Source organism: Chanodichthys erythropterus, chromosome 20 (genome assembly GCF_024489055.1).
Source record: "Chanodichthys erythropterus isolate Z2021 chromosome 20, ASM2448905v1, whole genome shotgun sequence".
Lineage (NCBI taxonomy): Eukaryota > Metazoa > Chordata > Actinopteri > Cypriniformes > Xenocyprididae > Chanodichthys > Chanodichthys erythropterus.
The window spans coordinates 32,535,423-32,555,250 of NC_090240.1; the positions used below are offsets into that span (position 1 = coordinate 32,535,423).

At 38.6% G+C, this 19,828-nt stretch overlaps 1 protein-coding gene across 1 annotated transcript in view; it reads right to left on the reverse strand.

Annotated features, from left to right (window-relative positions):
• Nucleotides 1-19,828, reverse strand: part of LOC137009590 (teashirt homolog 2) — a 65,314-nt gene that overhangs the window by 22,724 nt on the left and 22,762 nt on the right. The gene's annotated exons all lie outside the window — the stretch shown is intronic.

Here is a 19,828-nt window from a genome sequence, read left to right on the forward strand (position 1 = left end):
AGCCACTCAATTGAAAGGCCAAAAGCTCCCCGCAGAGCAGTGTCAGCTACTGAGAAAGATTGACAGTCCTCTTTTGAGTCAACTTTTTTTTCCTACTTCATAAAAGAGTGTTGCTGCATGTGCTGTCAAAGGAGTAAAGTTGCCGTTTAAGGGCAGCGGGATTTCAAACCGCACAGACAATTTATTTGGAAAGCAATGGAGAAACCACAACAGAAAGTACAGATTCTAACCCTGTTCTGCATGAACTTTGAATAGCCCATGAAGCAGCATGAGTCACTTGCTTAAGTTTCATATTGACTTGATGGGTAAACGAGTTCCCGCTTTGAATGACTAACATGCTTCTCTAATGTATTAGTGGCAGAGAAACAAATTATTTGTTCCACAGAATTAAATCTTCAAGGCTGTTACGATGCTGAGTAAATTATTCCCAAAAAAGTAGTTGATTTATCAGATGACTACCCTTTTGTGGTTTTGTTATGAGAAATAAATACAAATGTAAAATACCTAATTAAATGATTTTAAAATAGTAGAAGCTGGACACTGCTGTCACTATTTGACATGTCACATTAACCAGCCATTTATGAAAAAGAGTTTAAATCATATTACAATGCCAATACTAGTACAGATTCATCTGTCAGTTATATCTTAAAATGGGTTAAGATGTAAGTGACGGATCTATTTATATTAACAAATACATTGATATAATTAGTTTTGTAAATTATCCCTATTCCAAAAGTTCCTTTTTTTGATACCTAATTCAGAGTGACCTGCTTTCAGCGCTATTGGTGTTAAGTTTCTAAGTGAATTACTTATCAGTCTACATAATGATCACATCCACCCCTCGGCCCTTTTGAGATTCCGGGCCGCTGAGGGGTCTTAACCGGTAATGAAGTGGGAGGGGGTTCTGCTCGCTAGAACGGAATGGCATGGCCCCTTCCTCCACAGCACGTCTGAAAGTGGTTAATTTATGGAAAAAGAGCGGGGAAGGGGAGGCGGTGAGATGGAACACGTACCCCCACGTGACTGGAGGTTGTGCACCAGCAGGGGGAGGAAGACGAAGAGAAAGAGAGAGGGAGATACTGAGAGAGAGAGAGAGGAGGTGAGGGAGGCGGGGACCAGAGCGACAGAGGAACGGTTAATGGAAATGAGTGACAGGCTTTCAGAATGATTTACAACGGGCGGGCGGCGGCGGAGCCCGGTGCTTTGATGGATGATCCTGAAAGACGGCGAGCGACCATAAATCATGTCTTTGAATCATTGACAGAGATAAAGGAGGGGGCGAAAAAGCAATGGCATTGACGTTCATTCTTCCAATAATGTACATTGACGAGTTACACTACCGAGCCTTAATTAAAAAGTGAACGCGGGCTCCTCTCTCTCTCTCGTTCGCTCGTCTCCCCTCTTCTCCGCGGTGATATCAGCGGTAATTAAAGATGCGGCGAGGCCCCGTCCCCGGTCTTGCTCCCACTTCCGCCCGTGGCTCACAGTGGCCAGATTAGATAGACGCTTGGCGAGGAGATAACGTCACTCCCCCTCCTTTCCTCTCAGCGAGGGGCCTCATTGCTCAATGGCTTTCCACTTCACGAAACACGCACAAATACACACCTGCTTTCCCTCCCGACTTGCTGCTATGAGTGTTTTCTACGTCCCTACGCCGTCTGTACAGGTGTCTGACTGGGACTGCGTCTCCAAATTCAAATATCCTGGCACAGCGTCTAGTGGCATCTTTGTAAGAGCAGTAAAACACTATTTACATCTCAGTTCGTCCGCACAAAGACACTGGTCAGTTACACGGTGGTGGCGAACAAATTTTGGAGGACGGCTACTTGCAAAGAAACTATTTTCTGATACTAAATGACGGATGTAGAAAGGGAAAGAGGAAGACAGCGAGACAGGAGAGTGGGATAGAAAGATAAAGCTGGAGAAGAGAGGCGGTGGCAGGCAAACTGAGGAGGCAGCATTCCACATCAGCTGGGATCCTCCAAAGTGCATACAATGAAGCAGCGAGGTGAAAGTAATCCCGAACATCTGTCCTGGGCGGCATGCACGCGCCGCCTGTTTGTTCCGTTGGAGGAAAGAGGCATTAGAGAGGGAGGATGGGATCAATTCATGCACTACTTCTCCGAGGGGATCCAAGCGCAAACTGTGCCGTGCTGTTATACATAGCCTGGAACAAGATGGAGACGGTTGCAAAGACAGAAACGAGGTGAAGTTTTAGAACCTGGGACTCAACTAAATGCAGTTCGGTCATTTCATTGAGTGAATGCACTACATGACCCCCCCTTTGGGGAGTGTGGTGTAACAGCTAAAGCTCAGGGCCGATAAAAAGAAGGTTGCTGGTTCAAGTCCCACAAGGAATGAGCCTTGATCCATCACCATAATGCCTCGATGGATATCAATATGTAACCATGTGTTTTGATATTTGATATGTGGATAGCAGGTTTGTGAACCATTTGAACTTATTTTAATTGAGGTATCAAACAGAATTCAATTTTGAATGTAAGGAAGTAGAATTAAAATGCCAGGCAGACATGATTGCGGTGCTTTATCCTCATTGAAAACTTAAAATGTAAGTTGCTGTGCATGAAAGTGCTACTCTCTAACTTACATCCCTCCCTTTAATGACTGCATTGTTAAGGATTTTAATGAGGGTGGCTTGACGGTATTGCATGGCTTTGACTCATCATCACTGGATCTGAGTTTAAATGTCCAGCCAGGCTTTGACGATCAGTGAAACTGCGATCTGAACAATGAGGCATTGAGAACTCAGATGCTTCTTTTACTGTTACTTATGCCACTGTCCTCAGCTGTCAGAGCTTCAAAAGACATGGACGTGGGCCTTTACGTCAGAGGCCAGACCTCCTCCTGACTTGGCCACTTAGTGCAAGTCATGCCTGAGACTGTAACCTTACACCATGGCTCTGTGGGAATTTGTGCAAGTGTGTGTGTGAGAGCGTACTTAGAGGCACAAAAATCTCCCTCCAGCTGGACGATGACATTTTGGCGGTTCCGAAAAGAAATTGCGGCAACAATAGTGCTCCTGTGGTGTAATACTGTGAAACACACACTACTGGGGCCTAGCAAGAGGTAGAGAAAAACGAAGAAGTGTTACACCAACCATAAAGTCTGGGTCTCGGTATTCAATCTAGTAATTATTTTTTGCCGGATTCTGAAGTTGTAAATCTATCATGTTGGATCCCATGCTGACATTTTCAAACATAGTTTGATAGACACCTGAAGTAATTACATGTCACTCCTCTGTTTGAAGGTTTCCAGGTTTAGTGCCACATCTTTTCTATCCGTCTGCTGTCGGCAACCTGCAGTGACATAACTCGAATTTGATTCTATCAAAAAAAAAGAAAAAAAAAGAATGCGTACTTGATTCTCAACAAAGATGAATGTGTGACGAATTACATACTGTGATGCAAAAGCACCAAGAAACTCAATAAACTTGAGAGAGTCTCTTTGTCTTGGAGTATTTACTCGACTCGGGGCCCTGTGATCTTAAATGGTCTTAAAAGATGATCCATACAATAATGAAGTCCGCTCTCCTGTTGGCTGGCCTCCCAAACGCACAACATAATCAAAGCGAAGTCACCGGGGGATTCTGTGGAGCTGCTCTGTGTTTGACTAGCAAACATTCGTTTTATTTGTTTGCCACAGACCTCTCAGCAGACTCCACTAACGATGGCGGAATATTAATTGATGTATATGGAATGTAAATATGATTCTGGAAGGTAAAAGTGCTGCGACGTCGGAATGATGTGCATGTCAAATTGACGTATACTCAACCTGAATATAACCCTGATTTTTATCAATCTCACATCAGCAGCGGAAGTCATAATGAGACCAAAGGCTTGTTCGGTCCGCACCTACCCACGCACTTGCTACAGCGCCGATCCCACCCTCTCCCCTGCACGTTGGGTCAGACCACCCTGTTCGCAGCGGTGGCGGCTCAGGCCTCTGGACTTGCTGTCTTGTTGTTCTTGGAATGCAGTGAAAGCAAATAGCTGCTTAAATGGCCCCCTTCGTTCCCAGACAAAACCAAAAAGCTGTAGAGTCATTCATCAAAAGAGTCCGACAACCTGCTCCTCTACCTCCCCCCGCTAGGCACGGCCATATCCCCTCTCTGGGTTTTAACTAGGACTCCATATCATTCCAGAAATGACAAATGATACTTATATCTGTGGCCTGTGCCGAATCAATAGGCATGCAGAACGGCTATCCATCTTGAGAGCTATCGACAGCTGCTGCCTGACATCAGGGGAGAAGCGCCTGGTGGCTTTATTCAACAGTGAGACAAAGCTAATGGCAGCATATATTTTCCCTGAAGTTTGTAAACCGACCATCCTGTCCTCCGCAGTCCAATTTTATAGCTTTTAATTTTTTATCTTGGCTCTTTTCTATAGTATACAGTGCCAAAGTTGTGACAAACCTTGTGTTTATCACAGCTAGCACAACAGCAGCTCTCTGGCTGCTAGCTTCTTTGCTACGATAGGTACAGTTTCACCATTTTTACGATTGGTATTTCTTTCAGCAAACATTATGTCCAGTTCAATTTTATAGCTTTTATTTTATATATAGCCACAATTCTATATTAAACTCCAGCTAGCACCACAGAAGTATTATTCTACAGGCTCTCTGGCCTCTAGCTTAGCTTCTTAGCTACTATAGGTACGTCTTAAAAGGTTTAGGAGCATTTCTATCAGCAAACATTACGTCCAAATTGATTTTATAGCTTTCTTTTTATTATCTAGCTGCTTTTCTATAATAAACTGTGCTAAAATTATGACAAACCTTGTGTTTATCATAGTTAGCCACACAACAGTGTGCTTCTACAGGTTATCTGGCTACTAGCTTCTTTGCTACAAAAGGTTGTAGGAGGATTTCTTTCAGCAAACATGTCCAGTTTGATTTTATAGCTTTTTTTTTATCTAGCTACTTTCCTATAATATAATATGCTGAAGTTATGACAAACCTATGACATGCATATGAAAGAAACTCTCCCTATGAAAGCTAGCAGTACAATTATGACCTTCTGTAAGGGTATGTAGGTTGCACGCAAAGCTAGCACCTGCCTGTGTTTACATGGCAGTTTATGCTGCCGTGAGCTGATGGTGGAGCGATACGGGCCTGGGCTGCACTGCACCGTCTGTATCGCAGCAGCTGACAGATAGCACTTCAGTCCAGTTTTAGCTGCACCTTCTCTTGAGGGACCATGATTGATGACTAGCACTGCCACCTATATCCATTTTCCACTCCGATCTCTCAGATTCTCTCAGGCTGAGGGTTCAGTGAGAGGCACACAAAACACATTTCTTAACATTTTTAAACCACCTTTAAGGGCACTTTATGTGAACGAAGTTTACGTGAATGTGACTTTCGAAAAAGAAAAATTAAAACTTTACAGAAATAACTAGTTGGAAATGTTCATTTTGTGATTTTTATGGAAGAGAGCAAACCTGGGGCTTAATTTACAAAGATTTGCATAGAACAATCTTAAATATGAACGTACAGTAATTTTTACAATGTCTCTATGCAAAAATGATCCTAAATGTAACCCACGTTACAACTGGCAAATCCTAAAATCAAGTGCATGTACAGAATGGCCACAAAAATCCAAATAGAAAAATATCAGTAAAAATGTCAATTAATTCAGACAATCACGCTTTTTAAAATTCTATACTATTGTATTTTATTCTAAATAAAAAGAATAATAATAAAACCCTAAAAACTGTTTAAAAAGTGGATTTAGATATCCCAACATTGTATGAAAAATGTATATTCATTCTGAGATTTACTCAAAAGTTTATATTTTACAGCGTTATTAAAAGATTAATGTTTTTTAAAGATTAACTTTAAGTGAGTGTTAGATGATGGCAAATGTGATGTAAAAATGGGAGAAATGAGCATGCACAATTAAATATTCAATATTTGAAAAAGAAATGCTAATATCAGCATATGCATGCTTTCCAATTTGCATATGTATAAAAATATCTTCAAGTCAGTTTCTGCCTTTATATAATAATACTGCTTTTCTCCCCCCCTCACTTTCAACATAGGACCGGAACCGTAGAAATCAGGATGAAGTGCGTTTTATAAACGGAGCTCCAGGATTCCTGTGACACTATCAAGAGAGGAAAAACAAAAAATGCCGCAGCTCAGACAAAAGACAGTCCTCTGTGTTTTTGTTACAGTCTCAACTGTACTGTTTGGACGACGATCTGGTGTACTACATCTTTTGAAAACCGAGCATCCAAGCCATCAATTTTAACAATGCCACCATAAACGTGTTAACGAACACTTAGCCTAGCCATCTGGAAGACAATTACACAGGAACAAACATACCAGCTCAGCAACTAAAGGTTGGGTCATCAATCACAGACAATGGTCACAATCTAGATGACTGTTTCTGCTGAGACCCAGCCTAATAACCCAATGAACTGCTGTGTCCAGAAGAAACAAGTTTTAGGCCCTTAGCTTTTCAGCATGCTAAAGGGTATAACAATGAAATAGCTGTCGCCTACTTTTTGTCATTGTATTCAAATGAAACCTCATTAATTGGTTTGTTTTACCCAGCATCAGCACTGAAATCTTGCATTCTGTCCATAAGTTACAAATATATGCATACTGAGATGTGAGGACACAGTAGATATCTACATCTAAACAGTTAGAGTTAATTCTCCAAGGTGTCCTCCGGTCAGACGTCCACAGTTAAACCAATCCTGCTCTTCTCTTTGAGTAGCTTAATTAATTAACATTTTCTCTTTCTAATTGCAATCATGTGCCCCTTGGGGAGTCATCAAGGGACTATAATTGCAATTACACATTTGGATGAGTTGGTAAAACAATGTCAACGTACACACCAAATCTGAAGAGATACAGAGCGAGGGCTTCAAGTGGGTTAGTTACGCTTTCTGGTGTGGGTTCTTTGATGGGGAGATACTTACAGATGCTGCATATGTAAACAGCGGCAATCAAAGGACAGATCTAATGAGCTGTTTAGACAATATTACATTCATTAGTTTCAGTGTTGTGGACTAACTAACTAAAATGAACAACACTACTAACTTAACCATATTTTTCAGTACCTCAATAGGGTATCCACTAACAGCTATTTTCAAACAAACAACTATTTTATAGCAGTATAACATTACAAAAATATATATTTTTTTAAAGGCATACTGCACATAAACTTAAGATCTGAGGGAAAAATCAAAGCTCTTACAGACTGTCCTCTCTCTTTAAGCAAATCAGTTAGTTCGGATCAAGAATCGGATCAAGAAAATGTATTCATATTTGTATTCATCATTCAAGTTGGTTTCTTTTTGGAGCAAAATAAAATTGCCAAAAAAAAAAAAAAAAAGTCACTGGTTTTATTGCTGTGATTATTATGTTTCTAGCATGTTATATGTTTGGGAACATATAACATAAAAAACCTTTTTCTACCTAAGTCCTGTGTTGAGCCTTTTGGGTCATTTTTGGGGTTATTTTTCAGTATTTGGGTAGTTTTTGTGTTACCCAGCTCCTTGAGCCATCTCCGGCACGAGATCCTGTGCCATTACGGTGGAAACGGGGCAACAGAGACTGGTCGATTACACTTGAATTACTTCTTAATGTTTAATTTTTACTTCTAATATTTGTTAAATGAGCTTAAATGTAGGCAATATTTATTGTAAAATGATATAAAATATGCTATACTGTAAAATATAATGGAAAATAAAGGAATTATCATGCAATCCACTGGTTGTGTAGAGTTTTTAAAAAAAAAAAGTTGACAGGATTTAAGTTAATCTGTAACCATTAATTCATGTATGAAGTAAAAAAAAAAAAAAAAGAAAAGAAAAAAAGCTAGTATTATAGTAAAGATGAATCAACCCATTATGCAATTTGCTGGGTAAAATTAAACCAACATGTGTTCTGTCCTATATTTACCCAGCCATTGGGTTGAAAACAACCCAAATTGGGTTGTTTTTAACCCAGTGGTTTTTTTTTTTCACAACCATTCTTTCACAATCTGAGCCTAATGAATCCAAAAATATATGGCTATGATATGTCTTCCTACATGGTTGTTAAAAGAACTGTTCCCAAACATATAACATGCTAGAAACACAATAATCACAGCAATAATGATCCAGTCATAAACTCCTAAGTATTTAAATATAAACGTTTACTTTTTTTTTTTTTTGGTTGGGCAGTGTGTATGTGTGTGATTTTATATATATATATATATGTATATATATATATATACACACACACCACTTACACTTAAAATGGAATGATGTGATGCTGTCATGAATCGTTCACAATAAGTCTAAAAATGTACATTAAGAAAGTAAATTGGGTTGACACGTCAAGCTTCACTTTCAAAGTAGTTTCCAACACTGATTAGTTTGTATTTTATTTATAGGATGCAATGACAAATGATTTCTCATTTATCTATCTGTGATATCCTGATGTTTGATAAGCTCTCATCTCTGCAATGATTATAATGGATTTGAGTAGGACGTTATTCTCCAAGCCTTCCTTCTGAACATGCTTCACTTGCCAGTGGTTGATTCTCATTTGATGTCTCTTTCTTCCTGTAACGCCCAGCTGAGACCACCTAAGCTGTGGAGACCATCTAATATTTCCATTTACCCCTGAGGTACCTCTCATTGTGAGTGTGCCACCCTAAACCTGACAGGATACCATCCACAATTAGGAGCCGCATGCAGAGAGAGATCAGGGTTTCCTGACTCAATCCCTACATCGAATCCTGATCATTCCAGCAAATAAGAAACACTCTGGGTAAGCCAGATCCCTCTCTGCCCTCCCCCAAACACACAACATGAATGAGGTGGTGAGAAAGAAAGCCTGACAAGGGTAACCAGACCCCTGCTGGGTGTGATTTGTTTGTGCGATCATGAGACTCTTGGGTTTACACTTGTACACCACAATGGGAGGTGGAGGTGGTGTTTTGTCTCATGTGGGTAAAAAATAAAGCACAACACTGTGAGCGATCACAACCTTGTCTTTGAACAATCACTTCATGTGATCAATGCTTATGAAACGTCAAAATCGGCAGTCTTCATGACAGGTGAAGCTGAGCTTGATTGGCAATGCTGTATCTGATTAAGAGCGAATGCTGCTTTTCCATTGATGGAAAAGCTTAGAAGACGGAAAAAATGTGTATTTGCAGTAAACTTGACAGTATCAAGATGACTGTATTTGTATGAAAGATTGTATGTAAACAAATAACGTCTAAAACTAGATTTTTTTTTTTTTTAAGAAAATGTAAGTCACACCACAATGCTACATTGTAAAAAAAATAAATAAAAATAATTTGAAGTAGTAAATAAAACAAAGATTGTAGATTGCAACAAATGCCCGCCCCTTTTTCTAGCAGTATTTTTTCCATTTATTTCTTTCAAAAAAGCCTTCGTTAGAGGCCATGAACCAAGCTAACCAGCTATGAGGTGAATCATAACATTATAAACTTTGATTGGAAGCAAAAAAGTATTTGAAAATCGGACAAAAATACAAAGGTACAAGGCTGTTCACTTATTGGTATTAGTGACGGAAAGAACTACAATCCCATGAAGCATTGCAAAAAAACCCGGAAGCGAGTTAGCATTTTAGGACTTCCGGTTCCAACGCCGTCAAGTCTATGGGTTTTTTGAATGGGTTTTTGCTAAATCGCCTGAAATAAGGTCTGTGGTTAACAAAGCCTCTAAATACTTTCACGTTTTGATCTATGACATAAATCACACCAGTTATAATCTGCTTGTGATTTTTTTTACTTTTACTGTGTCTTAACAAGTTGCTAACAAGTTGCTAAAAGGGACTACTTCCTTTGGCGGGGACTTTAGACGTCGTCATGACAAACAGGACATTTGGACAGAATTTCTCATGAAAAAGTGGATAAGTATTCATAACAGCACAGATCATAATATCATAATCAGTGAGCATGTTTATAAATAAAGCTGTTTTTTAAATACAGTTTGAGGACGTTTGGTGGTGACGACGTTGATCCGCGACCATGGTGTGCTGTAGTCCGTTTATAGCCTACTGTTAGCCTTTTATATCTGACGACTTTATTTAGGCTTCAAAATCTATAAATGTTGTGTTAACTTGTAAAGATTATCTTGATAGACAAAACGTGTAAGTGTCATAACCCTTTGTTAAACACAGAGCTTATTTTCTGCGATTTTCCAAAAGTCTATGGGAAAAATGCATAGGCTTTCAACCGAGGGAACCTGTGCGCCGCTAACTTCCGGGTTGGCCTACAAAAACACGTGGGGTACTCTATATAAAACTATGAATTAAAAAATGTTGATATATATATATATATATATATGTATATATATATATATATATAAATACAATATATTTTATGTTTACTGCAATATGCAAATATATTGAAATATTTAAATAGTTTGAGAGTGTAGGGAGTGGGCAGAGCTAAAGAGCTATTTTTGGCACATTTTGCTTGTTTCGACTCCGATTGGTGACATTTTTTGTACAGCATCATGGGTAATGCAGTTTTTTCACCACAAATTCCCCTGTTAGACACAATTATTTTAAAAGTAAGTTGAAATAATGTGGGCTGATGGCAACAGAACCAAATACCATCAACTAACAACCTTGCAGCTCACAGTAAGGGGCCGTTCACACAGAACACATTTTTTCCATTCCGCTGCACTATTTTGCCATTATTTTTCTATGTAAACGCGTTAGACACGCATTGACCATTGTGCTCGCGTCTTGCGCGTGGCACGGAGTTCTAAAAACGTGGCGCTCAAGTTAAAATCAGTTCAACTTTTTAAAAAAACGTGTCTCGAGACCTTGTGTGTTTTCCCAATTCCACTGCCCACGTCTCGGGTTTTTCAAAGCAAAAACGCATTCTGTGTGAACCAGCCCAAGGTTTATAAGTTATCGTTAAAAATCAATTTCCCTCTGGAGAAAATTGAGTTTTTACTTCTGGAACCAGATTGTTGTGCTCTATTGGAGTGCCTTTTACAAGAAAATACTATTTCATTCTTTCTTTTTTCATTTAAATGTAATGTATTTCTTGGCATTTCTTTATGATTTTTTGAGTAAAAAAAATTTAAATAAGTAAGTAAATCCTGCATAATTTTTTTTTCAGTGCTGCTCAGGTGTTCTGAATGGTTGTTTGCATATTTCTATGGGTTGCTAAGGTGGTTGTTAGGTGGTTACTAAGTGTCGTAAGTGAAAAGAGCCCATCCACCAAGTCTGTATGGCATTGTGGTCTCTAGAAATCACTCTTGCTTTTATGCATTTTATAGTTAGCCAGATAAAAATAGAAATAGAATAGAAAAGTAATAGCACACCTCTGCTGAAAAAAAAGCTCACAATTTGGAGTATCCCCAGCACAAACGGGACGATTTATGTACCCAGGTTTTATACATATGGCATGGGGTTTGTTCAAATCCCTAACCCCAAGTTTGCAATTGCGATGCTTTCCTTAGCAAAGCAACACAAATAAAAGTGCATTAACAAAGTGCCAACGATTCGCATTCACGGACGACAGATTAGAGATGATTTGCAGACTTGTTACTAAACTCGCACATAGCTCTGAGATACTAATCACACGAAAAGCATTTCTACCCATCACAACGCACATTTCTGCACCTCACAAAACCATCGGAGTGCTTTAAATCCTCAATTTAAGACAGTGAGGGATTGACGCAGCCAGTTCTTAAGCACACGGGGAAAAAAAGCTCCAGGAGTCACTCATATCCCCCTGCTGAAAAACCCCCTCCATTTAATGATCCTCCACTAAGGAGAATCTACACACCTCCGAAAGAATTCAAATCCCTTTTCCCACAGCCTCTTTCAGTCCGTATGATAAATGACACCCGTCATTCCGCCGTTGCCAAACAGCACAGAGGGGAATTGTACTGATATATGATTCACAAGAACAGGAAATAAACTCTCCCTTTCTCTATCGCTCGTTCCTTTGCCAACTAGGGCGGACCTGGACAGTGTCAAAGCTCGGTCATATGAGGGAAGAGACAGCCGTGGACCCAAAAAGGAAAAAAGACAGCAGTTTTCAAGAGTGCCGTCGACCTGCGAGCAGATGTTGGACTTTCTAGTGACTCAAAAAAAAAAAAAAAAGTGGGAGTGAAATAAACGGTAAAGAATGTTTAAAAAAAAAAAAACAAGGAAATGCGCATAAGGCTTGAGTGATGTGTAAGTATGCAATTATGGGGGGAAAAATCTCAATGAATGAATAACCCCCCTTGCCCCCAATTATAACAAAGCAACTGAAGCTAATTACTGGTATTGTTATCTACAATGTCTGTGTATAAGAAAAGATAGAGTGTGTATGTGGCAAAATGAGAGAGTGAGACAAAATGAGAGAGATGCCCTGTCAAAGACATAATGACATCATTTAACTCCATTTCCTTAACTACATACTTTCCTAAATATGTATTTAAAATAACTTCCTGTTTGGTGTACCAAACATCAAAGCTAGTACTATTTAATGCCTGATAGTGTTGGTGAATTTCTGGTGAAGACTGATTTTTTTAGATAACTTAGATAAATAATGTGGTTCAGATAACATAATATTTAGAGTTTCTGTTGATTAAACCAATCGCCTTCATTGTATTAACTCAAATTTTTTATTTAAATGAACTCAAAATTTTAAGGCAACCAGGTAACTTACTTTTTTAAGTTAAACCAGCAATTATTTTTTTTTTTACAGTAACTTATATATATATATATATATATATATATATATATATATATATATATATTCTTATATATTTAAGATTAAGATAAGATTATGATTTTTAATATGTTATATTATGATATATTTACTATATATTTCTAATTAAATTCATTATATAAATGTATAATCTATCTATCTATCTAGGCCTACATATAAAATCTAAATGTAGATTGAGAAATATTGTATACCAATGTAAGGACAAATATCTACACACACACACAAAAAAAAATTATAATATATATATATATATATATATATATATATATATATATATATATAAAACACTGTATAACTACTAACTACTATTTTTGAGTAACAAACCATTGAATCAGAGTTTTGAATCAATTCACAAAAAGGATCTTAAATACTGTTTTTGCGTCTGATATTTACTATCTGAAAATATAATGAATTCTCAATCCTTTTGCCCATCCACAAAACTACAGTATAAAGGTTTTTGGGGTGAATAGTTAATCGAGATGAAACCTGACAGAGTTTTTAAAGAAACAAGCAGTTCAGTGGTGCGTATGTGCTAGAAGAGCCCCCCAGGCCAGCGTTCAGCGGTGGGCCTCCCACACCGGCCAGCGAGCGCGGGGCCGTGCCGAGAGCCGGGACGAAGAGCATTCAATCACTCCGACAGCGACATCCCTTTGCCTTCACCATCAGAGTGGCCCCTATGAGGGGGAGCGGGGGGGAAAGAGATATTTATGAGCGGCGCATTTGCACACACGCCCATGCGGCTGCCATCATTGTGATATACTGCACGCTGGACGCAGAGATGGAGCCTTCCAGTTCATCTCCTTCTCATTTTCGGCCCAGGCCCAGACCCTTGGAAGTGCTCCTGTGAGCTTTATAGGACGAGTCTAATGCAAGCAGCAGACACAACTCACCGCTGGCTACCCATCATGTTGATCTGCTACTCCTGAAGCACCTGGCCACACATTTTACAATCAGCGTTTAATAGCGGTACGGGCCCTCGTTATTCAAACGCATCCATCGTTTTCTTTCACAAACCGGGAATGTTTCTGGACAGATGCTCGGATTCGAGTGGCGTGGGTGTTCCATATACTTACAGTGATTCACTGACCCTTCTAAGATATTGGCCTCAAAACTGCCGAAAGATGGATGCTACATAACTGCCGAGAAAAAGTCCCTGTTGCTAACTCTGAGGGAGTGTGGGAGCCTTGGCGTCTGTGTTTATAATTTTGTAAATAAAAAAGGAAATGAATGCGCGAGCCATATTTGCGTCACTGCAAGTGATGACTCCGAGAAACACGCAGCCGAAGGATTACAATAAATTTACCTGAAAGAAGTGCGACTTTCCACTTTTCTGTCTCTCAGAAAAATAATAATTGCAAAGGAAGCCCTGCAAAGCCTCGTGGCAGATTAGGAAATGAATTGGAAATGGCTTCAAATTGTCGCTCTAAAGCAAAGAGGCTGCTTTGCACCACAAGGGGTTCCTTTCCTCGGGCGGGAGGAAGGATTAAAAGAAGCCATAAAAGAGCTCAGTAATGGCATCAGTAATGTTTCACTGCCATTAAAAAAATGGCTAAAAAACATCTGCTTTGCATTTTTCACTCCCTCGCTGCTCATTTGTCTTCTAAACTCTCAGTGTGCCCCTTCGTCTGAGGAATCTCACCTTTCTTCCTCAAGAAGCGCTCAATGTTAAACGTCAACATCCTCCTCCCACACTGAATTATGGATCTGAATCATCTAACCCAGCCCAGTGATTTAACGAGTGAACTGTTGTTAACTCAACCTGAAATATTATTTCGCGTCTCGTAGGGTCATTTCCCGACCACTTTTGTTTATCTTTTAGTTAAGCTAGGGCTGGCCAGTAGACTTTTTTAAAGCTAGCCTATATTTGTCAGTATGCGTCTTGCTCTGAAAATGCCATTCTTGTTATGAAATGTTTAATTCAAGAAGTAAAATGCAGTTAAAATCTAGTTAAAATATTTGTATATATAGCACACACACACACACACACACACACACACACACACACACACACACACACACACACACACACACACACACACACACACACACACACACACACACACACACACACACACACACACACACTCTCTCTCTATCAGTAAAAAGTTTTACTATTTTTTAAAGAAGTCTCTTCTGCTCACCACGGCTGCATTTATTTGATCAAAAATACAGTAAAATCTGTAATATTGTGAAATATTATTACAATTTAAAATAACTGTTTTCTATTGTAATATATTGTAAAATCGAATTTATTCCTGTGATGCAAAGTTGAATTTTTAGCATCATTACTCCAGTCTTCAGTGTCACATGATCCTTCAGAAATCATTCTAATATACTGATTTGATACTCAGTTATTATCAATGTTGAAAACTGTTGTGCTGCTTAATATTTTTTTGGAACCTGTGATACTTTTTTCAGGATTCATTGATGAATAAAAAGTTAAAAAGAACAGCAATTATGCAAAATAGAAATCTTGTCTAACAATGTAAATCACTTTTTTAACAATTTAACACACCCTTGGTGTATAAAAGTATTAACTTCTTTAAAAAAAATAAATTACTGACCCCAAACTTTCAAAGAATCCTGAAAAAAGTATCAAAGGTTATACAAAATATTTCCAACATTGATAATAAATCAGCATATTAGAATGATTTCTGAAGGATCATGTGACACTGAAGACTGGAGTAATTATGCTGAAAATTCAGCTTTGATCACAGAAATAAATGATTTTTTAAAGTATATTAAAATAGAAAACCATTATTTATCAATTGTAATAATATTTCACAATATTGCTGTTTTTTTTTAAATAAATAAACGCAGGCTTGATGAGCATAAGTGACTTCTTTTTAGTACACACACACAATTATAAATAATTGTTTTAATTTAGCTTTTGTTTCAGCTGCCTAGAAACCCAAAAGCTGGTCTGTTTATGTTGTAGACAATGTTCGTCATGGGTTTAGCGAATGGAAATCAATTAAACAACCTGCTGCAATTCAGCCAAACGTCGCAAAGCTAATCTTGCAGCCTAAAACCTGTTCGTTAATGCATTTCACTACTGCGTGAATGTCACCTCGGACCCTATTTATCCACTAATGTTCTTTTTCTGCGACACATGGTAAATGTGACTTTATAAATGGGTCATATTCAGAAGCAGGTCACATAATGGACAGCAGTGTTGGGTAAACACCTCTGTAGCTTTACAGTCAGAGCTAGTGTGCATATCCTCAGCTAAATCCGGGACCTGCAGTAATATCTTCCCCACAAGCGCTTTAATAAACTATGGTCTTCTTCATTAGCCCATTCCTGCTTTATGATTGATTGCTGCCAGTCAACAGAGCCCATTCCCAGCCCACAAGCCTTCAGCCGTGCAGAATAAGGAACTTTTTCAGTCAACGCCGATCACAGCACTAAAGGGAAGTATTCACTGGGAGCCAAGAAGGGAGTGGTCCAAGGTTTTGTGGGATCAGAGCTGGATGGCATTGCAACAGTGATTCTTTTGTCCGCATTTATTTAAAGGGATGCATTATAGAGACCCTGTATATCGCGACAGTATAGGCTGCCCCGTATGTTTTTGTGTAAGGGTTACGAACCTGATCCAGGAGAGGCCTGACGCACAACCCAAAAACAAATACAGCACACAAAAGTTCAAATGCAAAACGTAATTGCACTTAATTGCTTAAAAAGCTGATAATAATGATACTAATACCGAAAATGTCTAATTATCCTAATGTAACAAAAGCTTAGACTGTCATGACAATTTATGGAAATATGCTTTCTGTTCAAAATACCAGAGAGATATCTCAAAACAACACTAAAAATAGATAATCTAACAGCAATATTCTACCACACCTAAAGTGACTAATAACATTTACAGGCCTCAACTGAGGTTCAGGTCAGCTGACAGAACTGTTTGCATATAAAAAAATGAAAGTTTTTTTAATATTGCTGAGTATTTTCTCTTCAAAACTGCAGTGATCTAAAGACAGTTTCAAAAATCGCTGGTGTTTCTGACATCACAAACTACCTTGTAACCAATCACGTCAACGTGCCGCCAGGCTTTGGCATATCATTAACCATGACCGCTCTGAATCAGGGGAGTCTCAAGAGAAGGTCATCCTGATATGTTTTTCTGTTGATATGAAAAATCGGTTAGATTTAGCAAATTGGCGGGTGTATGATGTATATTACAACGCTACGGTGGACTATATGCCTTTCTCCACTGACGTTCTGAGTTGTTCAAAGCGTTTGTAAGGATACTGATTGTTCAAAGGCAGCTGTCTGACTGTCTGTTGTGTAACATTAGCAACATATTATTAGCTGTTTGATAATGTAGTCAAGCAAAAGGCTAATCATATTCATTACCGTTATGTGTACGACTTTGTAAAAATTGATACCATTGTGCTGCGTTTACCTCAGTAAGTCGACCGAGTGGATCACTGAGCTTGTGCAAGTGAGAGGAGGCGGGGCTAATTGGCATATTCATTAATCCGCATACTAAATCAAAGCAAGGATGTAGTGTTACATTAAAGCTATTTAAAGGAATGAAGAAATTTTTTTACAGGAAAAAGTTTTAAGAGATAAAATTATTGAATACAGGGGGACTTTGAATGATTTCATATTCATTGATTTTCCTATTTATTTGAATTAATTATATATATTTTTTAATTATTAAATTTAAATATTTAATCAAATATTTTATTGCAAATTATAAACCCATAAAAAAGTTTATACAGCATAAGGTCCCCTAATAAAAATACAACTGTTCATTGAAAAAATAAAAATGTATAGACTTTTTAACCACAAATGCTCGTCTTGCACTGCGCCACGCATTACATAATCATGTTGGAAAGGTCACACGTGACATAGGTGAAAAACTCTTATTTTCTGCTCCAGCTTCAAAATCAACCAACATTGTTGTTTTAAATATTTTTGTAAAGGCCGTTCGACTTAGTCTTTGCACGTTCGCTTTGTAGACACTGGATCGGTACTTTTGCCTTCATCACGCGTGACCTTTCCAACATGATTACGTAATGCATGGCGCATCGCAAGCAGTGCAAGACGAGCATTTTTGGTTAAAAAGTACTTACATTTTAATTTTTTTTAGGAAAGGACCGATCATTTCACTGGATAAGACACTTATTCCTCATCTGGGATCATGTAGAGGCCTTTGAAGCTGCACTGAAACTGACATTTGGACCCGTTGAACCCCAGTTAAGTCCACTATATGGAGAAAAATCCTTCTGCTTCTGACACTTAATTTAACAATATGCTGCTAAAAAATATCTAAACTTGTCATTTTTGCCTCAGGCGAGTGAAAACGTCACCAGGGCATGTAAAAATGTGAACTGCTGGCCGGACCCTTATTGCTGAGCCCTGCGTTTAACGCAATTCATCAAGCTCCACGACCAGAGAACGGGTTATCCGATACCACAAAGCCCTAGCCGTACCTGACAGCGGGGATAGAGAGAGAAACGGAGGTACAAAAAGGGCAAGGTACCGAATGATGTTCGGCTAGAGTAATAAAGTCAGTAATATCACTATCTCGCCCTCCTCTCCCAAGGATTGCTATAAACCTATTTCGAAAATTGCAGCCATATATTTGCACGAGACAGTTAGCTCATCCCGGTGACAGTGCAAACTTTTAGGGTGAATTATGCCGGTGTCATTCAGAGGCGTTTATCAAAACGGGTCAATTACTCACGGGCTCGAGATTTCACAGCGTGCCAGCGCGTGCTAACGTTCATGGCGGCCCGCGGAGAAACACGTGCCAAACGCACCTCATTACAGACTTAATCATTATAGCATGTAAACATACAGGCTCAAATGCCCATAAAAATAAATATGCAGTTAGCACAAGCTCACATTTGTATTCAAAGACAAGCGTCAGGCTGTAATTGCATGCAAACGGACAAGCAAGCAAGCAAACAAACAAACAAACAGTCGCACATGCATGAAACTCACCCGCCCACATAAACACACGCCCGTTCTGCGACATTTAGGGTCATGTCTGACTGCATCTTTTATGCGGGCTCTCTCTATATAAGGCAGAACTTTCATATGACTGTCTTTCATGAATAATGATCAATGTGGGCTGTTTGCAAACCGCAGTATCTGTCTGTTCAATATGCCTGTGGGCGGTAGAACATTCCTACCACTCATGATCTGAGCCTTAGGTGACTTTATCCGAGTGTGTGTGTGTGTGTGTCCCCGTTTGATGTCGAACACAGACGAAAGATTTACACAGCCAGAGACTAATGTACATCTACACTTACTACATCTCACCGGCAGACCTTTTCAAGAGAGTTTGCATTCTCTAAACGCCAAAGGTTTAATGGCAGGATTAATCTTAACTGGTAAGTAGCAGCCATTTGAGACTTAGCTTTTAAATAGAATACAGGATCATGAAAACAGGCCAGTAATTACAGAGTTAAGTCATCTGACTTCTTTTTTATTACCGTCAATTTCCTCCCCCCTGGAAGAACAAAAAGCTACACCCACCAGTGTAATCATGGGGTTTGATTCTCGTGTGTGCGGCTAATGTAACGATATCATCCCATCCGACAATGGCGCACCACATCACCTCTTTGTTTAAGATGACAGACGCCAGAAAAGCACACATCAAAGAGGAATCCATCACCAAAAAAATCTACATAGTAATAGCACATTACATTAGTAACATAGCTGCTTTTTAAACCATCTACTAGAAGAAACATTCATTTCATTTTTTTATTCTCCAAACGATAAGTGCCATACTGTGTAAACAACAAATTTGCGAGCGTATTAAATGTAGGTAACTTTCAATGACTTATGATGTACTTGTGCTTTACGTAATATGTAACTATTTTAGCTTTTAGGTCCAACCTTTATTTAAAAACATTAAAAACTTAATTTTTATTGATTTACATTTCACAACCCTATTTGCATTTATTTTAAAAAGGAGACATGTTTATTGTACGTTCAAGGTGATGTGAATTTATTAGTGTTGTAAATGAACTCAATTTAATTTTTTTTTCTTGTCAACACACAAAATAGAGCTTTATTCATGTATTTACTCCACCTCTCAATATTTGTTCAGAAAAATACATTTTTATT